Below are 8,700 nucleotides of genomic sequence, written 5' to 3'. Positions count from 1 at the left end.
TCGGCCTGTATGAGCTCGGCCTTCTGAGCTCGGCCTGCATGAGCTCGGCTCAGACTGCATGAGCTCGGCCTTCCGAGCTCGGCCTGCATGAGCTCGGCTCGGTCTTCGGAGCTCGGCTCGGCCTGCATGAGCTCGGCTCGGCCTTCTGAGCTCGGCTCGATCCTCTAAGCTCGGCTCGGCCTTCTGAGCTCGGCTTGCATGAGCTCGGCTCGGTCTTCTGAGCTCGGCTCGGCCCTCTGAGCTCGGCTCGCATGAGCTCGGTTTGCTGTCGGATTTGAGTGCTTTAATTGTATTTGTGGGGTGGTCCATTTTTTCCCCAACACTACCCTCCGACTTCCGAGTTCGAGCTGCTTTTTGGCTCAGGCAAATGAAGTGTCCAGTCGTCGATCATCCTGTAATATAGCCAAATATCTATGGAGATGTACGTGCCAAGTAGGGTGTACCTCTCATGCAGTTGGAGTTAAGTACTTCAGGTCGACTCAGCGGCTTTCTTTGGCTTGTGGTCGACTCAGCAGGGTGCCCCCACTCAGATCGGGGCGTGTTGTCATAGGAGGCGTCGAAATGTCGTCAAAATGTCGTCGAATGTCGTCGAATGGCGTCGAAGGGCGTAGATATCTGGGGCGACGGACCTAGTCCGTTGGCGACCGTGCGCCCCTACTCAGATCGGGGCGACATTGGAGATGTAGATATCCGGGGCGACGGACCTCGTCCGTTGGCGACCGTGCGCCCCCACTCAGATCGGGGCGACGTTGGAGATGTAGATATCCGGGGCAATAGACCTCGTTCGTTGGTGACCGTGCGCCCCCACTCAGATCGGGGCGACGTTGGAGATGTAGATATCCGGGGCGACGGGCCTTGTCCGTTGGCGACCGTGCGCCCCCACTCAGATTGGGGCGACGTTGTAGATGTAGATTTTCGCAGGTCAGCTTTTGCCTTCTCCGACCTGAGAATATATTGAATATTGAAATTATTTAAAGCCGAGGTGACGTCTCGTACCTCTTGGAGGCATTTTGACGGCTCTCGAGCTTCGAAGTCCCTCAGGACTTGGCTCAGCACCGGCGGAGAGTCGTTGGAGACCCTTAGGGGGCAGGCGTTGAGTTCTGGGCTGCGCCACTGCCCTTCCTCTAGCGCCAACTGTTGCTGGAAATTGGACCCGCGGGTGACTACTTGGCTGAGAAGGAGGAGGTCCAGCGTGAGATGGCGGGTGGCGGTCCGTCAGCGGGCGGCGTTCTCCGGGGCACCTGCAAAAAGTCGGTGGCCGGGGTTTCCGGCGCCGGCCCTCCGATGCTTAAGTCAGAGGGGGGCTTAATTTTGGAGAAGGAGATAGACTGTAAGTAAAAGTCCGAAGCCCTCCGTTGGGAGGAAGAAGCCCCCTTTTAGAGGAAGAAGCTCCCCTTTTTATAGGAGGAGTGGCGGGGTTACCTGTGATGTGACTAGGCGAATTAATGAGTTACCGTCACAATTGGACGTGGGCGTGTGAAGTAATGAGTTGCCGTGGATGGTCCGTTTCCATCATGGGAGGAGATGGTGCGCAGCCAGAGCTTACTTATGGCGCGCAGTGCAGTCCATTCTTGGGAATGGTGAGGCGTTGACAGTCGTAGCAGGGTATGATCCCTAGTGGATATGTCGTGGCATGGCCGGCAAGTAAAGCATGGTGCGGTGAGGCTGCTGCAGGGCATGGCTGCAGCATGTGGACGACGAGGTCTGCCTTCTGAGGTCAGCTCGACTTTCTGTGCTTGGCCTTCTGTGCTCGGCAGCCTTCTGAGCTCGGCTCGGACTGCATGAGCTTGGCCTGAATGAGCTCGGCTCGGACTGCATGAGCTCGGCCTGTATGAGCTCGGCTCGGATTGCATGAGCTCGGTCTGCACGAGCTCGGCTCAGACTACATGAGCTCGGCCTGCATGAGCTTGGCTCGGCCTGTATGAGCTCGGCCTTCTGAGCTCGGCTCAACTTTTTGAGCTCGGCTCGGCCTGCATGAGCTCGGCTCGGCCCTCTGAGCTCGGCTCGCATGAGCTCGGCTCGCTGTCGGATTTGGGTGCTTTAATTGTATTTGTGGGGTGGTCCATTTTTCCTCCAACAAACGTTGTTCTTTTATATCTAAATGCATCAGGAGTATCAAGCCGTTGCCCTAATGACTAATGTATGTTTACATATGATAGTTGAGGTTATAATTGTGGACTATCTTAGACTTGTGATTGACGAATAGTAATATCAATTATAAAAATAAACATGGACAATCAAATATCGTCACTATTGCCCTAAAAATAAATAATTTTTTGAAAAAAAGTTATTGATGGATGGTGGTTGTGCCTAATATTGCAATTGATATAAAATTTGACAATTTTTCCGAGTTGCGCAATGACTTGCTATCTTGTCACCTTAATGCAACAAACCATATGGAGACCACATTTATTGTGTATTTATGTTTACAAATAAGTAAAATTACGGACTATCTCAACTTATAATGGATGAATAGTTTATCATTTGTGAAACAAATGTGGGCAATCAAAATTATCAATTTTTTGTTTGATAAGGGCAACCTAGTAGACAAGGGCCTCTAATTTCCTACTTATTATTTGCAGATGACTTGATCTTAGGCAGTGATGATTATCAGATGACTTGATCTTAGGTGGCGATGATTACTCCAATTTGACCAAAAGCTATTTGGATTAGTTTTTAGTTGAAAAGCATGATCCATTTCAAATGTGTTGGATTTGGATCCCCAGATACCCTGAAGAGAAACCAAATCAACTTGAAAAGATCCCATTTTTCACAACCTTTTTTGAATTTAAGAAATTGATTTGGTGAAAGTTCATCTCACATAAAAGGCAAAAAGGAACAGTGACTTTTGTTTAACTAGCAAATTCCAGATGCAAGGTTTAGTTCCAAAAGAAATATGCAGTAAGCATGAAGCTTGGGATAAATTTTGAAAGGCATCAAAAAAAAAAATCCTCTATATCATAGACCTAGGACAAAAGAAAAGACACTTATAGTCATAAGAAAATAAATAGAAGGCTACAACCAAGTATGAAAACAAGATCAATAATGTAAACTACCAACCAAAAATTATACAAACAAAACAAAACAAAAGCATTGTCCTTGCTATTCATAAAGAATCAAACCTGAGACTCATCAACCGGGCTATACCAAAATCCCAAAGATTTGCTCTGAACAACTCTCCATGAGCCTTTCTGCTTTCATTCGCCGGTGATCATCGAGCAAGAATCCAACCAACAACAACATCTCAGCCAAAGGGTAAAGAAACTCAAATGTCAAGATACCAAGATATACTTACAACATTTACCTTATCAAGATACCAGGATATCAAGAAGACTCAGATGGTTTCATCTTCCTGCATTACAAAATTAACTTCATCTCTTGAGATGCCAAGATATATTTCTTCTTGCAAGATTATTCAAAGAAAAATTCTACCCCATATGACAATCCAAACAAACGGTCACTAGAACAGCATATCTTTGCCATGCTCCGCAATGAACTATAAAAGCACAAGCTTTTTCGCAGTTTTATAGAACTCATTACTTGTAAGCCTCAAATTTTCATATCAAATTTCGACTTTTATGCGAAAGATAAGAAATTCTAGACGGTCATACAGAAATCTCCCAAGAATGCATTACCGCATGCTAGTAAAGGGCAAAAAGAACGGATCTTGAATGTGAAAAAGGATATCTTGGAATTTTAAAGAAGTAGCCATCGTAGAGATAGGGGCCGTACTCGGTAGCGGAGAGGTGCATCTTGATTTCGTCGAGGGGTTCGCCACTGGCAGAGGTTGGTGGAGTCCGCGGCGGTGAGCAGGCCCGATCGGTGCTGCCGGACGATCGCCGCCAGGTACTCGCCATGGATATTGACCGTTAGAGCTTCCAAACCGTGCATCCTCTCGATCAGACCGCAACGAGATACAATGGAACTCCGAGGATCGCCGGAGAATGGAAAGGGCATAGAGAACAGACCGAGAAACCCAGAAAACCAAGCAACGGTACCTATGCCCCTCTATTTATAAATGATGACCTGACACGTGCTGAGCACATGAGAAAAAAGTAGGATGCACGGCTTTGATTTAACGCAGCAGACTTTCACCAGCAACGCGACTCACCGACATCGGTTCAACCATAGACTCACCCGTTTAAATGTGGTTTCTACGGAAAAGAGAGAGAATATCGGCATATCGTTCACCGACGTTGTTTCCAGCTCGAACGAACCGTCCATTCCATCCCGGATGGCTGTCGCGGATCCAAGACATGAGAGGGCCAAACTCAACCGTAGTAGGACTCCTTCCAAACACTGGTAGTCCCAAATAAGTACACGAACCAGGCCAGTATCCTGTTTCTATTTTTTTTTTTCTTGGTAAACCGGCTTCTCACTATACTTGGATGTGAGTACGCTACGAGCAATCAGAATACAAAACACGATCGAGGCCCTGCAGAATGAGGCCAGTGTCATTCCATAAGAAAGTCCCAAAGTGATGCGCTGCGGAGGAAACGACCCAGTCCGCTGCACTATTCGCCTTACGAAACATATGTGCGACCTGGTAAGAATTGAGACTATCTAGAAGGCGGCATACATCCCCGACTAGTAGATGTAGATCTAGCCTGGTACGCCCGCACCTGATCTACTCAATTAGAATCCCGCTTCAAGGATCAGCAGTAGCTATTATTGTCATCGAGGGTTGAACCATGGGCTAAGCTACACCACAGACTTGAGCAGGTTCACCTGTTGGTCGGAGTTGTGGCAATACTTCGCTGCCATGGCCCCAAGCTGATGGTATCTCTGCGTCGTAGCCTGACCCAAAAGCAAACAGTCATCTGCATACATAAAATGTGTTAAGAGCTATCTGGCTCTGAGCAAATTGCAATTGGTTGAAGGAGACACCACAAAGCTGCTTGCTGCAACGCGTTGGATAAGGAGTTTGCGCATGGATGAAGGGGAAGTTAATGGCTGCTCCTTCTATGGAATGGACTCTAACAAAAAACCCTTTTGACCGGTTTTTAAACACTTCGTTTACTTGGCCAAGTTTTCTAATGGCCAGACCCTTTGAAGTATATATATAGAACATGGTTATCATTCTCAAGTGGTGACAGATCGGAAATTAAAGAATCGATCAATAGGCTACTTTTCCTTACATGCAAGTCCATGAAGGGATCGCATGTTAAATTGCGATAACATGAACAGGTACAAGAAAAGCAAGTAGCCCTAACTTACTCCCTAATGCAGAAAAAAATAACAGCATCGAGTGCCATTAACCAAAATAGCAAAAGATGGAGGTTAAATGGCCCCCTGAGTCCACGAAATCTAGAAGTTAGGGGATCCTTATTGACACAATACTACCTCAAGGTAATCCTTTTGGAGTCTGTCATAAAGTTCTTTCATGTCGAGTTTAATGGCCATGAGAGCCTGACTTGTCAAAGCTATGCAAGGAGTGCAACGCCTCTTCAAGCAGTCTTAACACGAATGCCGTTTGTTCCGTGAAATCACAGCATTCAGAGCATCGAGTAAGGCTTTAGCTGATTTACCATAATTTTAGCAATAATATAAGTAACATTGCAAAGGTTGATGGGCTGGAAATGTGAATGCTCGCATGGATTAGGGCACTTAAAGTATAATATGAGTTGCCTTCCAAGCCAAAGTCATTTGTCCTATGTTGAAGAAATGTTTCATTACTTGACACAAGTTCAGCTTGACAATAGGTCAAAGATCATAGTAGAAGATGGTCGAAAACACACGAGATCCTGACGGTCAAGGGTCTTGTGAGGCCAACATTGGTGTCCTAATCAACCTGCTGCTCCACCAACAGCAATGCAAAAGATAGGCTCATGATTGTCTGACCACCAAGTTTGGAAATAAGACAAACTCAGCATATATCATAGTAGAGTCTTCCACCCTAGTTCCATCTGGTCGAGTTTAGGAGGTCTTATTATGTTTCCTACACAATAATGTGGAGCAAATGGTAGTATCTTGCATTTCGATCCCCTGCTGCCAACCATGTGGAGTGCTTTTTGCTGCCAAATACGCTCCTACTAATAGAGAGGCGATTGTGGACCCCCAACAAGTAGCCATTGGTGCTTATGATCAGGCAACCCCCTTGTCTATCTCTTGTTGTTGGAGAGTGAGTATTTGGGTCACAATCTCGAGGTTGAAAAGCTTGTTTCAATGATGGAGCAGCCCTAGTCTTTCAAAGCAAGTAGGTGACATGATATGCAAAGTAAAAGTAGAGTACCCCACGAAAGAAGGATTCACATTTCTTCGCATGAATCCACCATTGGATCACATACTGCATAGATCTGAAAGCATCTGAAACTCCATCATGTATCCACTTGTACGGCTCTCAAAGCAACTAGTGAGAAGGAAGGCGAATCCCTCTTTTGTGTGAAACATACATCCCCAACCCCTCCTAGCAACCGCCATTGGTGCATCGCTTGATTGGTGCCGTAGAACTGTCTTATACATCCTCAGCTGTTCCATGAAGTTAAAGTTCTCATAGCTCGACCCTTTACACTAAGCTTATTGTGCAGCTAAAGATGGCAATTTACTCCACCTCATTAGGTATCCATCTTGACCCAACTCTAATGGTATGGGTTTTACTTGACCTATAATAGTTCCAGGGTGGGCATAGATAATGGTAAAATCCATACCAAATCCACTCTGAATATATATAACTCTCTACAAATCTCTTTTTCGAGATAAAAAAAAATTATAGGTTTATCTGGTCCGACTTGTCCAACCCTGCCTGGTTTAACTCTGCCCGCCCATTATGTCTCGTGGGGAGGATGATAGAGATAATGGCCTATCGAACTGCATCGTCTCAAAATATAGTTATTCAAGTGGAATTTTCACTCAAGTATCCTACCATACACAAATGTTAAAATTCCATAAACAAGGCCATGAACATCCTCAACATCCTTGGTTTAGGTCATATTGGCGGACAACATGAGCATTTTTACCACTAAGCTCTTACAATCCGCAGATATTACGAAATTTTGCCACGGTCGGTGCGCGAAACCACTAAATAAGCTAAGGCCCTGTTTGGGAGAGCTTTTGGAGGGTCAGAAAGCATTTTCTGGCCCTCCAAAAGTACTTTTAGATGAAAAACTGTGTTTGGTAAATTTTTCAAAAAGCTGTTTCAGCTTTTGCGGGAAGCTGAAAACAGCTTTTGGGAGGAAGCTCCAATTTGGAGCTTTTGGGAGGAAGCTGTTTCAGCTTTTTTGGAAAGCTGTATTTTTGACAAAAATGCCCATATTAAAATAACATAATTACATAGTTTGTCCCTTTATAAACCTAAAAATCTGCTGGAGCCAAGAACCCTAGCCGTCAGACTCCCTTTCGTAAGAAAATGTATTTTTCTTTTCATTTTTTGTATGCAACTCTTCAACCATATTTTAGAAGAAAAAATTTTTAATCCTTTTCCATACCTTCCAAAATCAATCTATTATTTTTTTTTTATCATCAACCTCGCGGCCCACGCTGAGGTCCTCCTCGAGCGTGGACCACGAAGAAGAGCCCCTGGACCGCGGAAAATTATTTTATGGGAAATTATGGAAAATTATTATGGGAAATTATTTTATACTAATAATTATAATATTTTATACCTTTATTTTTGTGTGATACTATAAATATAATATCATATTATATTATATCATAATACATTAATATGCTATGTTAAATAATTTAATATTATGTTATATTATGAAAAATTAATTTATACTAATAATTATAATATTTTATACCTTTATTTTTGTATTATACTATAAATATAATATCATATTATATTATATCATAATACATTAATATGTTATGTTAAATAATTTAATATTATGTTATATTATGAAAAATTAATTTATACTAATAATTATAATATTTTATAACTTTATTATTGTATTATACTATAAATATTATATTATATTACATTACATTATAATACATTAATATGTTATTTTAAATAATTTAATATTATGTTATATTATGAAAAATTAATTTATAATAATAATTATAATTTTTTATACCTTTATTATTGTATTATACTATAAATATTGTATTATATTACATTACATTATAATACATTAATATGTTATTTTAAATAATTTAATATTATGTTATATTATGAGAAATTAATTTATACTAACAATTATAATATTTTATACTTTTATTATTGTATTATACTATAAATATAATATATATTACATTATATCATAATACATTAATATGTTATGTTAAATAACTTAATATTATGTTAAATTACCAAATATTAATTTACTCTAATAATATATTACTATTATGCTATATTAACATAATATTATTTTATATTACAATAATATTATACTATATCGTATATTTATGTATTAATTTATGTTATGTTTTATTATGTTCTGTTGTATAATACTATGCAATGTCTTTTATGGTAATTTTGTCATACAAAAGTACTTTCTCAGTTTGTTTACCAAACACAAAACAAAGTACCACAACACTTTACGAATGTAGTTACCAAACAGCAAACAGCTTTTTATAACAGCTCTACTTCAGACAGCTCTACTTCCAACAGCTCTACTTCTAACAGCTCTACTGCCAACAGCTCCTCCAAACAGGGCCTAAGAAGTTAACAGCACCCCACTGTTGCACAATTGTACTATCCGATTCAGCAGAGTCATCTCGGTCACTCGTCCGAGTCACACCATCCTAACTCTCTTAAAT

The 8,700-nt window shown here is 41.8% G+C and overlaps 1 long non-coding RNA gene across 1 annotated transcript; it reads right to left on the bottom strand.

Annotated features, from left to right (window-relative positions):
- Window positions 1-2,090: 2,090 nt before the first annotated feature.
- Window positions 2,091-3,978, bottom strand: LOC113463665. The gene is made up of 3 exons (XR_003388340.2): window positions 3,733-3,978; window positions 3,305-3,352; window positions 2,091-3,191 (listed from the first exon to the last, which is right to left on the bottom strand). It is a non-coding gene; the product is annotated as an uncharacterized LOC113463665 (long non-coding RNA).
- Window positions 3,979-8,700: the final 4,722 nt, after the last annotated feature.

This window comes from Phoenix dactylifera, chromosome 8, assembly GCF_009389715.1.
Source record: "Phoenix dactylifera cultivar Barhee BC4 chromosome 8, palm_55x_up_171113_PBpolish2nd_filt_p, whole genome shotgun sequence".
NCBI classification, from domain to species: Eukaryota; Viridiplantae; Streptophyta; class Magnoliopsida; order Arecales; family Arecaceae; genus Phoenix; species Phoenix dactylifera.
The sequence above is the reverse complement of the archived record's forward strand: the minus strand, read 5'-3'. Positions and strand labels throughout refer to the sequence as shown.